Source organism: Felis catus, chromosome D3 (assembly GCF_018350175.1).
Source record: "Felis catus isolate Fca126 chromosome D3, F.catus_Fca126_mat1.0, whole genome shotgun sequence".
Taxonomy (NCBI): Eukaryota; Metazoa; Chordata; class Mammalia; order Carnivora; family Felidae; genus Felis; species Felis catus.
The window spans coordinates 45,232,919-45,250,070 of NC_058379.1; the positions used below are offsets into that span (position 1 = coordinate 45,232,919).

General features: G+C 39.4%; 1 long non-coding RNA gene across 1 annotated transcript in view; it reads right to left on the reverse strand.

The window, feature by feature from the left end:
• Nucleotides 1–241: 241 nt before the first annotated feature.
• Nucleotides 242–17,152, reverse strand: part of LOC123381235 — a 296,498-nt gene continuing 279,587 nt past the window's right edge. The window contains exon 4 of the long non-coding RNA XR_006588017.1: nucleotides 242–410. This is a non-coding gene — a long non-coding RNA (uncharacterized LOC123381235). The remainder of the gene's footprint in view (nucleotides 411–17,152) is intronic.

Here is a 17,152-nt window from a genome sequence, read left to right on the forward strand (position 1 = left end):
TTGAGATACTGAATTAAATTAAAACATCATTGAAATTAATAATTGCACCTGATTTTTTATTTTTTTTAATTTTTTTAACATTTATTTATTTTTGAGACAGAGAGAGACAGAGCATGAATGGGGGAGAGTCAGAGAGAGAGGAAGACTCAGAATCTGAAATAGGCTCCAGGCTCTGAGCAGTCAGCACAGAGCCCGACGCGGGGCTCGAACTCATGGGCCGCGAGATCATAACCTGAGCCGAAGTCGGAGGCTTAACCGACTGAGCCACCCAGGCACCCCGACACCTGATTTTTTAAATATGCCTACTAGAACACTTCAAGTTACATATGCAGCTTACCTTACATTTTGCTGGACAGTCCTGGACAAGACAGTTTAGGAGTGACTTGTTCAAGGCAAGATTTGGATTTGACCTGAAAGGAGGAATAAGGACTTGAAGAAACAGAGAAGTGACGAATTTCTGGCATTACTGGCAACATATGCCAACATACAGGACAGTCCTGTGCAGGGCTCAAATTCAAGCCTCAGTGAAGATGCTGCCTGAATGGTTGGAAGAAATCCAAATGAGACGAGGCAGAGTTGGATAAGCAGTTTGAGTCTAGATAATGACAGAGTTGGAGGATCAATCTGAAGTTTGCATCTCACTGGGAGTGTTTGTAAAGCAGGCTCGGTAAAGCAAGTTGAGGCAGGGAATAATGCCTGCCAAGCAAGGTTTTACCTACAGTCCACTTGTTATTATCCCGTTGCAGTATATGTGTTCACTGTGTTTGCTCTATACCAAGACTATCCGGATTTGGGATGGTTCACTGTTAATGAAGAAGAAGGAAATGAGGAAGAGAAAGAGCTAAAAAGGGAGTCCCTATTTATTGGAACTTAGAGCACTGTGCTAGGCATAGGCATAGTACGTACATATGCTACCCCACTTGTTCTCGTACAATCCTATGGGAACCTGAGCATTGTCTCCATTTTACATAAGGCAAGATCATTCAGATATAAGTTGTCAGAGGTCATTCCAGTTATTCCATACAGGACTAGCACTGAAGGCCAGTTCTGACTGACCAATTCTCACTATACAATGCTGCCTATTAGAAAGAAAAAATAAAAAGTGAACGACAAACCATGCTATTGAACATATTTCTTCACTTCCAAGCCTACATAGTAAAAGTGTGAAAGGAGGAAGGGATGCAGATTTTCAATGAAATCCTGGTGGCTTTGAATAATGAACATTCTACTCCTAGCTCCATGACTATAAATAAATAAGACTTAAATGAATTCATGCATTAATATATCTGGGGTGAAATGGCAAATTTCAAATGAGGCTTTTAAGCAGATTGAGGATTTGTTGTTTTTTAAACTGACCACACATTTACTGAGAAATTTAGAGTAGGGTGATATCACTGTGGTTCAGATTTTGAATCTCTGTGGGGGGAAATGGGGGAGGGGGATGGAAGAACCAGAAAACATGCCATCAAGTGACTGTGGGAGGGGAAGAAGTCATTTCTGTCATATTCTTCCTAAAGAGGTTACAAGAAAGTGAGCAGTTTAATATCCAAGGAAGAAATAAGGTATAGATGAAAGAGTCTAAGATAGTACGGGTGGCATGGGGAGTTATATCTACCTGGTATCTCCTTCCCCTTGGGGGAAGGGTCATGACTTCCATGTTCATGAATTTCTAATCTAGAAGATATCCATGCAAAACAAAGACAATACACTTATGGATCAACATAGTCTCTGCAAGGAAGGGACGTGCCTGATCAAGCTGTCAGAAACCACCCAAAGTCTCTCAGCGTGTGCCCCTTTGCTGTTCTAGAAGCTGTGTCAGTTCTTTGAACAAACTTTATTTTTTCAGGCAACTCACCAAATGGTGATGTAAACCTCGAAGGCTGACAAGTTGGATCCCAGTTCTAGCTTTTTCTCAGAAAACTTTGCTTTGTCGGTTAGAACAACTTTTAGAGGACGCAGACAAGACTTTTATTAACTGGGATAATAATTGGCAGCACCGGAAAGTTAGAGCAAACCCAAGTTCTGGAGAGTTAACTAGATGTCAGAAACAAGTCTCTGCTCACAAAGGACATAGAATTTAATAAAATATACACAATCAAATACTACTACAAGATAGCATAAAATAAAAGCACATGAGTAGTATAAACAGAAGCAGATCACCACAGTATTGGAACAAGGAGAATAGAGATAAGAGCCATTATCTGATTCCATGTAAAATTCCATCTTGAACCACGAGAAGCTAAGAAGGGAGCGTTAGTTCTTGCTGCTTCTTCTGATGCCTTTGATGTTGGAATCAGGATAAATTATAGAAAATAGATTTTTATAGCTCTTCCAGAAAAATTCTCTTAATTATATGTATGATTAGATGTGTCCGCATACTATAAACTCAGAGGATAGACTCCTAATTGTGAAAAACAATATTAAAACTAATGTATGAATTAAGTTGTTTCTTTTTATTGTATTAAATTTGCAAGGAAACAAAAATAAATGAAACAAACAAAAACTCTGAGGATTAAAAACAGAATGACAGCTTGGTTCGCATATCTTATTTCTCTGTTCCACATGTATAATAATTCAGATCACAATAAGAATCTTCACTTTGTAGGCCATATAGAATGCAAAGAATACATTCCTGAGTGGTGCAAATGAGGAGGTGGGCAACAAAGTGAAATCTTGTTTGCATCGTCTTGCAAATTTGGCATTCAATTTTCCAACAGGGAAAAAATGTAATTTCAATTCCTTAATGCTGTGAATAAAGTTTGACAGCTGTGAAACTGACTTATATACTGATTTTGCTTACACGGTCACATAATCTATCCCTTATGCTAGGAAATCTAGGTGGTAGAAATAATCAGTATTTCAGATACAATTCAAGAGGAGTGTGTGGTAAGGTAAATGGACAATATAACAAGTTGTTTCCTACAAAGATATTCTGAAGCATTCTTTGAGATAGTACCAGAGGAAAATGTTTTACTTTTTATTTTTAAAAAAAATTTTAATGTTTTATTTGTTTTGAGAGAGAGAGAAAGAGAGAGAGAGAGAGTATGAGCAGGAGAGGGGCAGAGAGAGAGGGAGACACAGAATCTGAAGGGAGGGGGCTCAAACTCATGAGCTGCGAGATTATGACCTGAGCCGGAGTTGGATGCTTAACTGACTGAGCCACACAGCCACCCCAAAAATGTTTTAAATTTTGGAGTTAATGCTCTTTTGGCTAGCCATTTTAAAAACAATCTTATGGGAAAATGTTCAATCATATTATTAATAAAATCAGGGCAATTATAAACAAAATATATTTGTTGCCAAACAAATTAGCTAAGATTGTTTTTAATGAGGATACCAATGCTGTGAAAGTATAACGTAGTGGGCATTTTCATACATTGCTGATGTGAGCATTCATTGGAACACTTGTTTTCCAAAGCAATTTAATGACACATATCAAAAGTCTTTAAAGCATTCAAGCCCTTTGATTCACTATTCCTACTTCTGGGAATCCTCTTATAAAAAAAAAATAGAAATGTTGTAGAAATTTTATGAACAAAAATCTCACTAATGGAATAAAAGTCCTTCCCTTCAGTCTGACTGAAACAATTTAGGTCATGTACTCACCACTGGACCACGCACAATGCCCAGAGCATATTCAGACAAGCTAAGACTGAGTTTCTGAGCCAGCCATCAGAAGGAAAAATGGGAAAATCAAGACTGGCCTAGACTAATCACTAAAGACCCCCAGAGCTGGAGTCAGTTCCTGGAACTATGTTTCTGTTACACAATGGGAGAGGAGTTGAATGCATGATAGGAGCTGACCTCCTTGGCCACCACATCTGGTCCTCCAATTTTCCCCACTTCAGTGGCCCCTGGATCTGCCAGCTTACTTAAGCTGATAAAATGGAATCATCCCTCATAGTCCCCTTTTCCTTGTCCCCCACATCCAGTGCAACACTAAATCCTATTATTAGGCAGAACTGTGTGAAATTCCCGGTACGTGGTATCTTTGACTTACAAAGTTCTACCTGCAAAATATTTCTCAAATCCACTCATTTTTTTCTTCTCCACTGTACCACGCTACTTGAAGCCACCCCATTCTTCACAAAGACAACTGCTATGCCAACCTAACCAATCTTATTTCCGCTCATCTGCATTCCTCCTTTTAAAGCTCATCAATGGGTCCCTATGGCTCATAGAAAACACCGCAAACTTCTTAGCCAGACTGTGGAAGCCCTGCATCTTCACACTCTTGCCTAGAAATCTGGTCTCCTTTGAGGTCACTCTCCCCATCACACTCTGTGCTCCAGATTCACTGATCCCATCTTCCTCTCTCATATCCCTCCTGCCATGCCCTCTGCCTGGAGTGCTTCCCCCTCACTCATCAACTTGCCAGTTCTATACATCCTTCCTATTTCCACCTCAATTTACCCTCTCAAACCAGCCTTTCCTGATTTCCCAACCTAGTTTATTACCTGCCCCAGCCCCCAGTTATTCTCTCATAATGACCTACTTGTTTCCTTTCTGGAAACAATTTTTAGTTGCCCATTTATTTTGTTGTTGTTATTGTGTACTTGTTTAATACTCTCTTTCTACTACACTGGAAAGTTTTTTGTTTGTTTTTGTCTTTTTTGTGTCTTTTTTGTTTGTTTTTCATTATTACTGGGGACACAACAAACTTTTTTTTTAATTAATTTTATTTATTTTTGGGAGAAAGAGTGAGAGAGAGTGCAAGCAGGGGAGGGGCAGAGGGAGAGGGAGAGAGAGAATCTCAAGCAGGCTCCATGCCCAGCACAGAGCCTGATGTGGGGCTCAACCTCACAACTATGAGATCATGACCTGAGCCAAAATCAAAAGTCAGACGCTTAACTAACTGAGACACTCAGGCACCCCCATAGTAAACTTTCAATAAATATTTGTTGAATGAATAATTGTATGATAAACAAATAAATCAATAGGCTAGATTAAAATGTTGATAGGAAAAAATAGGCTATAAAATTGTGTGGCCACTATTATTATAACTATTTTGTTGGACCAAGCATTAAAGAAAGAAAGGCTCAGAAAGAAATAAAACAAAATGATAATAGAAGTTGTTTGGATGATGGGATTATGAGTAATTTGAATTCTTATCTCTTTGCTTTTCTGTACTTTCAAATTTTCCTTAAGGAGTATCTAAAACTTGAAAATTACATATTTTACAACTTTGAGAGCAATCTTTACTTCCTCTATAATTCTCCTTACAAACATGAATTTTTGATCTCTCAATATTTATTATAAGTTGTTCTATACAAATTTTTCCAGCATATATAACCAATTTCCCTCATTATGGCATACAGAATTTGAAGAATCTACAGGGAGATTCTAAATGGAATCCTTGCTCTATATGGATACATGACAAGAGAGTCATTAATTCCTTGTTCCACAGTGTAAAGAAAAGTAATTTGATTACATAAAAATCTACATGGCATTGTCTATTATAATAAATAATAGATAAATGTGTATATGTCATATATGAATAATATAGAATTACCCGTTTTTCCATATATGTTGGTGTACTTGACATTTCCTAGCAGTTTCATGCACATAGGTCTCTGAAACTCCATCATTGGGACTTTCAGAAATCAGTGTAATCATCAGTAAAGATCACTGTCTATTTCTTGAATAAATTCTCTGTTCATCCCCACCAAATATTCCAAAAACCTTCCCTTCACTCTGACGTCTCCATTTTTAAAATATCAGATGTGTTCATATAATAAAAGGGGAATGCAAAATTCTTTCACTTCCCAACATCTTTCAAATCCATACACTTCTTGTCTCATATCTCCATCCCACCTTCACCCCTCTAATCCAGGCCACTGTCATCTCCAACCTGGACACAGCTACAATCCCCTAACTGGTTCCTTCCATCCATTTAAAAACAAACCACCACCACCAACAACAGCAACAACAAACACCTTTATTAGGATACAGTTTATAGAAAATACAGCACACCTATTTGGTCATACATTTCAATGAGTTTTGACAAATCTATACCTCCGTGGACTCACCACCACCACTATAAAGATGTAAAACATTTCCATCACCCCAAATTTTCCCTTATGCCCCATCCTAATAAATCCATTGTATGGAAATGCCACATTGTTTATTCATTCTTTCTTTATGGACACAAAAGTCATTTCCAGTTTTTTGGCTATTGTGAATACATTTGCTACCAACATTCATGTATTAGTCTTTGTGTAGACATGTTTTAATTTCCAATGGGTAAATACACAGAACTGCTGAATCATATGCTACATATATTTTTAACTTCATAAGAAACTGCCAACTGTTTTCAAAAGTGGATGTAACATGTTGCATTTGACCAGCAATGTATAAAAATTCCAGTTACTGAGGTGCCTGGGTGGCTCAGTCAGTTAAGCACCTGACTCTTGATTTTGGCTCAGATCATGATCTCACATTTGTGAGATCAAGCCCCAAGTCGGACTCCATGCTGGTCATGGAGGCTGCTTAAGATTCTCTCTCTTCCTGTCCCTCTGCCCCTCCCCTGCTTGCTTGTGCTCTCTCTCTCTCTCTCTCAAAAAAAAAAAAAAAATCCAGTTGCCAACATCCTTACCAACATTTGGCATTGTCAATCTTTCCAATTTTAGCTATTCTGAAATGTGTATATTGATACCTTATTGTGGTTTAAATTTACAATTCCCTAATGGCTAAAGATGTTGAGCACCTTTTTATGTGACTATTAGCTATTTATATATCTTTCTTTGTTAAGTGTTTTTCAAACATATTGCCCATTTTAAAAACTGGGTTATGTGTCTACTTATAATTGAGTTATAAGGTTTTTGTTTGTTTATTTGAGTTATAAGTTTTTAATGTGGTTTAGGTACAATTACTTTGGCAGATATATGTATTGTAAACATGTTCTCCCAGTCTTTGATATGAACATTTATATTCGTGAGAATATTTTTCAAAAAGCAGAAGATTTTAGTTTTGATGGAAGTCAATTTATCAAAATTTTCTTTTATAGTTCATGCTTTTTGTGTCCTAAGAAATCTTTGCCTACCTCAAAGATGTAAAGATTTTCATCTACATTTTTTCCAGGAATTTTATAGGTTTTGCATTCCCATAAAAATTTTAGAATCTGGGGGCACCTGGGTGGCTCAGTCAGTTAAGTGTCCAACTCAATTTCTGCCCAGGTCATGATCTCAACAATTTGTAAGTTTGAGCCCTGCATTGGCCTCTGTGCTGACAGTGTGGAGCCTGCTTGGGAATCTCTCTCTCCTTGTCTCTCTGCACCTCCCCTGCTTGTGCTGTCTCTGTCTCTCTCTCAAAATAAATAAAAAATTTAAAAACATTTTAGAATCTGGTTGGAAACTTTTACCAAAAAAAAAAAAATCCTGCTAAAATTTAATTGGCATTGTGTTGAATAGATCACTTTGCAGAGAACAGCTATCCTACAAATATTGAATCTTCCCACCCATGAATCTGGTATCTCTTTTCACTATTAAATCTTTTTTTAATTTCTCTGAGTGATGTTTGACAGTTTTTATTGTAAAGATGCTGCACTTATTTTGTTAAACTTATCCCTATGTATTTCATCCTCTTTGACCCCTTGTATTTGGTATTTTTTAATTTCAACTTACAACTGTCCATTGCTAGTATATAAAAGTACAACTGATTTTTTAGACTGGTTTTGTATTCTGCATCCTTGCTAAAACTTATTAGTTCTGGTAGCTTTTTGTAGATTTCTTAAGATTTTCTTTGAACATGGGGGCACCTGGGTGGCTCAGTCTATTAAGTATCTGACTTTTAGTTTTGGCTCAGGTCATGATCTCATGGTTCATGAGTTTGAGCCCTGTGCTGACAGCACGGAGCCTGCTTGGGATCCTCTCTCTCCCTCCCTCTGGGCCCCTCTCTGATTGCTCTCTCTCTCTCTCACACACACAAAATAAATAAATTAAAAAATTTTTTTCTTTGAATACAATCACATTGTTAGCAGATAGAGAATTCTTTCTTCCTTTACAATGTATGTGTCATTTATTTGTTTTTCTTGCCTTTTTGCAGTGACTAGAACCTCTAATATTGAACATAAATGGTGAGAGTGGGCATCCTTGCCAAAATTTAGTAAGAAATCATTCAGTTTTCAGAAATAATCATGTTAACTGTTAGGTTTTCAAGAATACTCTATCAGGTTGAAGAAGTTCCCTTCTACTGCTAGTTTGCTGCGAGTTTTTATCCCAAATGGGCATAACATCATTTTGTACATTATTGAATTCTACTTGCTAATATATTGTAAGGGTTTTTACAGTCATGTCTGTGTGGTATACTGGTCTTTAGTTTCTCTTTTTTTTGTCATTCCTTTATCTAGTTTTGGTAGAGAAGCAAACCTGGTCTCAAAAATTATTTGTAAAGTGGCCCCCTCTTCTCTCTTTCCTGAATGATTTTGTATAGAAATGGTGTTTCTTTCTTAAATTTGAATAGAATACACCATTATAATTATCTGGGTCCAGTGTGTGTGTGTTTGTGTTTGAAAGTTTTTAATTAGTAACTCAGTTTCCTTAATGCAGATAGGACTCCTCAGATTTCCTATTTCTTGAGTAAGTTTTAGTAAACTTTCAAAGAATTTTCCCTTTTCACCTAAGTTTTCTAATTTATTGATATGATTTTCAAAAAATTTCTGTATTCTTTTAATATCAATAATATCTGTGGTAATGCCACTTTTTGCCCATCAGTCTACCTCCCATTTTAACAGTTTTATTGATTTTTCAAAATACCAACTTTTGGTTTCATTTTGTTTTCTCTATTTTTTTTTTTTCAATTGTATGGGCCTTCTCTTTCCTTTCTTCTACTTGTTTCAGGCTTAATTTGCTTTTTGTCTTTCTAGCTTCTTAAGATAGAAGCACATGATTTGCAATGCTTTTCTTTTTTCCTTATAATTTCTATTTCCTCATTACATCTTATGTTTTTCTTTATACTCTGGGTCATATTTATAATAATTTACTGTTCTTGTCTGCTAATTCCATTATCTCTCTTATTGCTATGTGTGTTTCTATTTATTTTTCTTGGTTTATGGGTCACAGTTTCCACTTCCTTTGTATGTCTAGTAATTGTTTAATGATTGCTGGACACTTTGAATTGAATGCTGTCCAATGCTAGATTTTGTATTGCTTTTAGGACTGCTGGGCTTTGTTGGTAGACAGTGAAGTTATTTGTAAATTGGCTTAATCTTTTGAGGCTTATTATCATGTTCTTTTAGGGTGGGTATAACGTAGCTTTTACTCTGGAGCTGAGTTTATGCTATTCCTAAGGCATCATTCTTTTGGGGTCCCTGTTAAATACCACAACTATTTAATAAAATCTCTCCTCTTTGGCTGAAGGGAATTAGGACAATTTGCAGCTCTGTTTGAGCTATGGAAATTACTTGTATTATTCGTATTGACAGTGTTTTCTTTGAGATTTGTTCTTCCTTGGCTTTACAGGGTTCACCCTATGCATGTGTGTATTGATACTGATACTCAGCCAAAGACTCAAGGGAACTTTTATGCAGATTGCTTCCTGAAACTTTGATCTCTTTCTCAACTCCGAAAAATTGCTGACCTATATTTGAGCTCCTGCTTCCTGCACCTAAGACTGGAAATTACCTCCATGTAGAAAGCTTTAACGATGGTAGGGCTTACATCATTTGTTTCCCTTCTCTCAGGGATTACAATCCTGTGCTGCCTGTTGGATAATATCTGAAAATAGTTGTCTCTTATATTTTGTCCAGTTTTGTCATTGTTTATAGGGGAAGCATAATTTCAGATCCTATTTAATCCTCATAGCTGGAAACATAAATTTCTTCTCTCCACTTCTGACATCTGCCATTCATTCTCCATACTGTAGCCAAAGTGATTCTCTCAACACAAATCTGATCATATCAACCCCAAGCTGCAATGAAGAAGGCCATACATGGTCTCATCCCTACCTACCCTGTAGCATAATTTGTCTCTATTCCACAATTTCTACTTTATGGTCTAGCATTACTAAATTACTTCCAGTGATATGCTATGCTCTCTCTCACATCCAGACTATTGCAAATATTCTTCTCTTGGTTTAAAATACATACATATCCTGTACCTCACATACACATTATCCATAATATCTACTTGTCCTTCATAATTAATTTCTGTTTCTTTTTCAGAGAGGTCTCCTACAAAACTTAGAGTTGGTTTTACACCTGCCTAACACTGTAAGAATATCCTGTATTTGCCTTACAATAACCCTCATCATTTCATTATAATTACTTATTTAATATATCTTCTTCATTACACTGTTAAAGCCAAGTGAAAGTTCAACATCTCTCTCACTAAATCTGTTAAATCTCCAGTGTCTAGTATAGCAGCTGGCAGAGTAGATATCAACAAATATTTGATGAATAAATCAATGAAAACATAAGGTAATTAGCCAAAGAACTGATGGGGGGGGGGGTGGGATGATGGAGAGATAGAAGAAGGAAACAAACAACAAAATGAATGTTCAAAAAACAGAAGGATCTTAAGGTCGACACTTCCATTTTGTTGATGCCATGGGTCAAATTTTTCAGATGTCATTTAATTCCTCACTTTGTTTTGCCTGTGTCAACAGAGACACTAAGATGAGAATGGTTCTCTCCCAGAACCAAGAAGACTCAGGGTAAATGTTTTTCCATAATGGAGTTATCAGAAACAATCATGATGAACAAGTTTCACAATAATTGAGGGTAATACCTGATGATTCTATTACTCTGTCTTGGGTAATTCCATGGAAGAGGGAGAGCCATTATTCCTTAACTTGTTTTTTTGTCACCACTGTTGTTTTAGTGTCAAGGTAAAAGAATGTCCACAGACCTGATATGATATTCATCATCCTAATGAAGTCATGTGAACAAACAGAATTAGGTTGTGGCAATCAAAGATCCAGGAAAGAATGTTTAGAAGAATTGAGAGATTCCATGTTTCATAGAGAAAAACTATGCAGAGGTTGTAACATTTTAATTCAAAAGTTGTGATCCATTGCCTGAAACGTAGAAGTGACCTGCTCATTTGTCCTCATTCAGTCTTTATCATTTATCACTTTACCAAAAAATAAAATTTACTCCCATCTGTAGCCTGGATTCCCACAGCATGCATTTCAGCACACTAGGGCTGCTTATGCTCCTTGACCTACCCTATTTACCACTCCAATCTCCAGCTCTGGGCCAGCCTCGTGTCCTCAAAGTCATATTGGACATTTCTCTGGTAATCATCTCCTCTCCAGCTAACATCTTTAACCCTTTCACTGATTAACAGGAACAAGTCACCCAACTCTGGGGACTCTGTGCACTCCAGAGCCATGTTATTGACCTCAAAGGGTTCCCCAGTGCTGCTCAGCAGTTCTTAATTCATTTTGTAATGCTAGGTTGCATTCCACACTTGCAGAATCTTCAAACTGTGGGATTTTGTAAATACCTAGAACCTAGAGTCCAGAAAATCCAAATTCTTTATTTTATAAATAAAAAACAGAAGAAAGGCCAAAATAGAAAATCACATAATTAATGATAAAGGTCTGACTATAATCCTGAAAAGGTAAACTCTAACTCCTTATCCCACTCAGTTCACCTGTGCCCTGACACTTCAAAGCCTGGGCTTTCATTTTAATGCCCATTCCACTGACAAAAATAGGTCACATAGCAAAAACTCCCTCAATTTTCCCAATCTCTCTCTACCCCAACATGGTAGGGTGAAAAGAATATTGCCAGAAAGACCAAGATCCAAATCTCAGGTCTGTCATTTACTACCCACGTGATCTCAGGGAAGTTACTAAACCCATTTTGGCGTAAATTTCTTTACTTGTTAAGCAGCAAAAATAGACTGGCAATCTACCCTGTAGGGTTTTTGTGAGGGTCTGAGTGAATGAGTGTAAAACAAATAAATGGCTGACAGATAGATGGTCAATGATGGCCGCTATTTTTATTTTAGCTCTTTTAGCATACTTTTCTCTCCACCTGCAAACTTGTCCTTATCTATACCCACACCTTCCTCCTTCCAAACTCCTTCCCTCACAAGTGTGGTTTTCATCTTCCTCCTCTGAGAACCCCTTTCCATCTGGCTTCTCACCTGCTCAGAACTCCCTTGGCCTTGACAACACCCTTAGAGAGGTTGCCGCAGAGTGGTTCCAACTGGGGAGCAGGGAAAAAGCAAGTGACAGGTCCTGGACACGGTGGATATTTGACAACACTAAGGGAATTTTGATATGCCTTCTTCCAACCACTTTGGAGAAATTTTGTCTTATTGAATAACAAGTGTCTAGCTCTTTTATTCCATTTACCACCAATTTCTGGGGGGGGGGGGGAGGGCAAGGGGTGTAAGTAATAAACCTATATATGCCATTTAATCATTGCTCAGTTACTATAATGCCTGGATGACTTGTTAAAACATGAATTTCTAGATCTCAACCCTGAAGTTTTCACTGAGTCTGGATTTGGGCTGAGAATTTTATTTCTAACAAGTTCTCAGGTGCTACTGGAGTCCTTATTCAGGGACACCATGAGAACCACTGCTCCACAGCCTTGTTACTTTAAGTGTGGTCTGTGAACCAGCTCCACCGTCCTCACCTGGGAGTTGTCTCAAATGCAGAATGCAGGACCCGCCCCACTGACCCAGAATCTGCATTTTAGTAAGATGGATGTGATTCATATACACATTAAAGTCTGAGAAACACTGCTCCGGACCAATGGTTCTCAATGCTCAATAAATGTTAAAATCACAGGGAAGGTGTTGTTTGTTTGTTTGTTTTAAATACTGATTCCTGGACCCCAACCCTGAGATTCTGATTTAGTTAGACTGGAATGGGGCCCCAAGCATTAGTATTTGTTAAATACCTGGGAATTTTGTTAAAGTGCAGATTTGGACTGAAGGGGGCTAAGGTGGGGCTGGGTTCTACATTTCTAAAAAGCTCCCAGATGATGTCACATTTGTGGGTTACATTACACTTTAAGTAGCAATCCATTCCAGAAAGGGCCATCAGCTCTCTCCTACTTCCCAGAGTCAACCACCTTTTTTCAACTCTCATTCATCTTCAGCTCTCTGCAGCTGTTATCCATTCTTCCTGCCTTAAAACACTGTTTCTCACCTTTGACTGCAAATTGCCATCACCTAAAAAGCATTAACAACTACTGATTCCTGGGTTCCACCCCGAGATTCTGATGTAACTGGCATGGGAGGCAGCCTGGGAACTGGAATGTCTACTTTCCCCTGATATTCCTGATGGGAGCAGAGTTGAAGAAGCACTGGTTTAAAACCATTGCTTGCCATATTCCTGAGATATAGCACTCTTCTATATTTTCTCCTACCTCTTGATAACTTCTTAGTATCTGTCATTTGGCTACTTGCTTTTTTTTAGTTAAAACATTTTTTAAATGTTTTATTTTTGAGAGAGAGAGCACAAGCAGGAGAAGAGCGGGGGCGGGGGAGCAGAGGATCTGAAGCAGGCTGGGTGCTGATAGCAGAGTAGCCCAATGCAGGGCTTGAACTCATGAATCGTGAGATTATGACCTGAGCCAAAGTCAGACACTTAACCAACTGAGCCACCCAGGAACCGCTGTCACTTGCTACTTTTTTTATTATTCTGATGGCTTTCATCCATCACTACTTTAGTAACATTATTCTTATATGTTTATGAAAACATGACTTCTAAAGCTCCCCAATTCTGCCTCTCTTGATGTCTACATTTGAGTTACAAGTCTATTCATTCTCATAGTCACCCAGACTCAAAACTAGACAGGTGGAAACATCCAGACAGAGCTTGATTCCTCTTTCTGATGCTTCTGCCCTGCTCAGCCAGGGGCAAGCTGTTTCTTCTCCTCTCCTTGGATGTCTCTCCTGCATGGCTTTTCACTTCCATTTCCACTCATGGCTGCTTCCGGCCTTCCTGGTCTTTTGTGGCTACTACCATAGTCTCCAAAATATCTCTGCTTCTCACTTCTCCCCCCTGACTCAGTTTACACATCTTGACCATGGAGCCAATTCATCATCCCACCTCTATGGCATCTATGAACATCCCATTGAAGTAGCATTCTCAGGGGATCCCATCATGGGAATGCTACAATTAATTATTTTACAAAATAATGTCTCCTCCCTGACACACATGCCCAGCCTGCCTTCTCTGGTGCCTTTCTTTTCTTCATGGCACTTGTCACCTTCTAACTTCATATTATTTGTTTGTTCTGTTTATTATTAAGTATCTGTCTCCTACCATTGGAGTATAAGCTACATAAGGGCAGACAATTTTGTCTCTTTTGTTCTTTGACTTGTCTCAAGAACCTAGAAAACCTCTGGCACTCAATTGTTATTTGCTGAATAAATTAATAGGTTTCAACGATAGTCAGCAATGTAGATATCAGTTAAATATTCATAAATTAGCTAAGTCCTGCTACCAGAGTTAGGAGCTCCCTGGCAGGACCCCCTCAAGCCCTTGTCCTCCCTGCAGACAACTCTGGGCTTCAGGGGGTGGGAGGGTGAAGAAAGGATGGGAAGTAGAGGTCAATGGGGAGGGACAGAGGAGAGTGGGGAGAAAAGTCCTCAGACAAGCCAGTCAGAAAACTGATTTTTGCAGGCCTTTGTTTGGCTGTTCCCTATCCCAGTCCGTCTATAAGATGCGGAAGTCCCTTGTCTGGTCACTATTCAGCCCTGATGCAAACTGCAGAGGGTTGCAAGTACTGGACAAGGGCTAACCTACCAGCTGAGAAACGCTCTACAGGCAAAAGTGACTTCTTCAGGGCCTCCCTGCATCAAGGACGCGGCAATCTTTCTTCTCCGAGATTAACCTGGCCTAGAGCCACAGTAAACACCCAATCTCCCTTACAGGGAGGAAAGATTAAATATCTGATTAAAATTTTTGGCTGCTAATTTATTGAACTTGGATAGATGGACCGTTTGGAAGTCATGTGACTTTCCCAGTGTGTCTGCCTCTGTTGTTCCATGGAGCGGGGTCATGGGCTTCGTGTGGGCGGGTGGGGACTGGTAGGCCAAGGGATGCTTTCTCGGGCCACCTCTGGACACTCAGGGGCCAGCTCTTTTGGGCCGGTTAGTTCAGGAATGTCCTCATCGACCATGGCAGTGAGAGGTCTCAACCTCTCACTCTGTTCTTGTCGCTTTGTAGATTGGCTCATTTCAGTCCTCCCCCGCCTATTGTTCTCAGCCGCCCAGCAAAATGATGTCATGGGCAGCTTAAAAGTATACAGGAAGTCTTCAAAGCTGAATGACTTCAATATACTTTATTCCGTGGACTCCTGCTGCTGGCTGTCTATAGAAACCCTGACCCCACAGGCCTCAAGGAGGCAGCTGTCCATTGAGAGACCCTCTCCCCCTGCAACAACATTTTCTCCCCCACCTTAGGGCCTCTGTGCCCACTCCTCACGTGCATCCCAGAGCCCTGGACATAGGCCAGCACCAGAAGGAAGAAGGGAGGCTAGGAGGAGAGCCAGAGGGGTAAGGAGGTCAAAGGGAGATTTCTCAAAAAAACAGAGGCCCAGGACTCCTAGGAGAACCAAAGGTCACCTTTACTGGCCTTTGGATAATAGTCAGTCTGGCAGAGTTGCCAGTCATGGCAATGTCCTCACAGAGGGCAAAGTGACAGCAACCACAAGGGACTTGCCTCTACTTGCGAACAGCAGCAAGGCTGCCTTGAGACTGCTGCCCAGTGATTTTGAGTAAAGTTAAACAGATGGCAGTTTGTAACAGGGTAATAATAACAAATATATGTGCAGGGCTTTAAAGTTTACACAGCAGGCTTTTATGTATCTATTATTGTAAGCGGCCATCACAAAATCCTCATGAGGTATTAGCTCCCTTTTAACAACGGAGATCAAACACATAAAGCAGAGGGGCACCTGGGTGGCTCAGTCTGTTGTGTGTCCAACTCTCGATTCCAGCTCAGGTCTTGATCCCAGGGTTGTGCGATCGAACCTGTGTCCTGCTGAACATGGAGCCTGCTCTCCCTCTGCCCCTTTCCCCCCACTCTCTCTCTCTCCCACACAAATAAAAAAAATAATGATAATTAAAAAAAAAACATAAAGCAGAGTCTTTTTGTTGTTTTTACTTACACAAGGTCACCCAGATGTCAATGGTGGAACTGGACTCAAGTCCAAATCTGACCTACTTCACAGCCCTCCACTTTGTGCTGGAATTGGGGTCCTAGCTTCCTTTCCTTATTCCTACTCTTTATAGAAATTGCCCTAGAGGCTCCTGGGTGGCTCAGTCAGTTGGGCGTCCGACTTCAACTCAGGTCGTGATCTCATAGTTCGAGGGTTCAAGCCCCGCATCAGGCTCTGTGCTGGCAGCTTGGAGCCTGGAGTCTGCTTCAGATTCCTTGTCTCCCTCTCTCTGCCCCTCCCCCGCTTGCAGTCTGTCTCTCTTTCTCTCTCTCAGAAATAAATAAACATTAACTCTTAAAACAAACTGCCCTCAACGAGCCTTGGAGCAGCTAGCCAGTTGGTAGTGTTGTTCCATCTTATGGAACTACCAGAACTTCCCTTTGCCGGCCCATAAATGACAGTTTGTGCTGGCCCTGGTGCGTTTGCCTGTCTCTGCCTGCTCAACCTTCCAAGGCTTTGGAGAGAACTGATTTCACATGTCCACAGACTGGCCCTTGTGGTGAGGCTGGGAATTGTCTTCTCGTTATTACAGACACTGGAGACACTGCAGTTCAGTGATGCTGGCGGTGAGGTAAGTAAATGTACCCAGAACAAGGTGCGTGACTTTCCAAAGGCATTTTCCACTAACACATAAGGCAGATGTCTTAATCTGAGGTCTATAGACAGAATTTCAGGGGTCTGTTGAAAAATATGGAAGAAAGTTACATCTTTCTTTTCATTACCCTTAACTAAAATTTAATTTCTCCAATTATGAATACACACTACATTAGTATTACAGCCGTCCATTTTGAAACCACAAAGTTTTCAAATCACATTTCAGTTGTAGCAGATAACTCAAAATATCATTTATGCTCATCACTACTTGGAATTATGGCAATTAGGCCTGCTGTTAAGTCTTGTTATTTATTATATTACTAAAGGGAAGCATATATTTTAATATCACAAATTTATTGTTTAGACATTTTGATCATGCAGGCTCTTACCTGCATAGAAGGAACCCGACCCGCGTTCAACATCCTTATC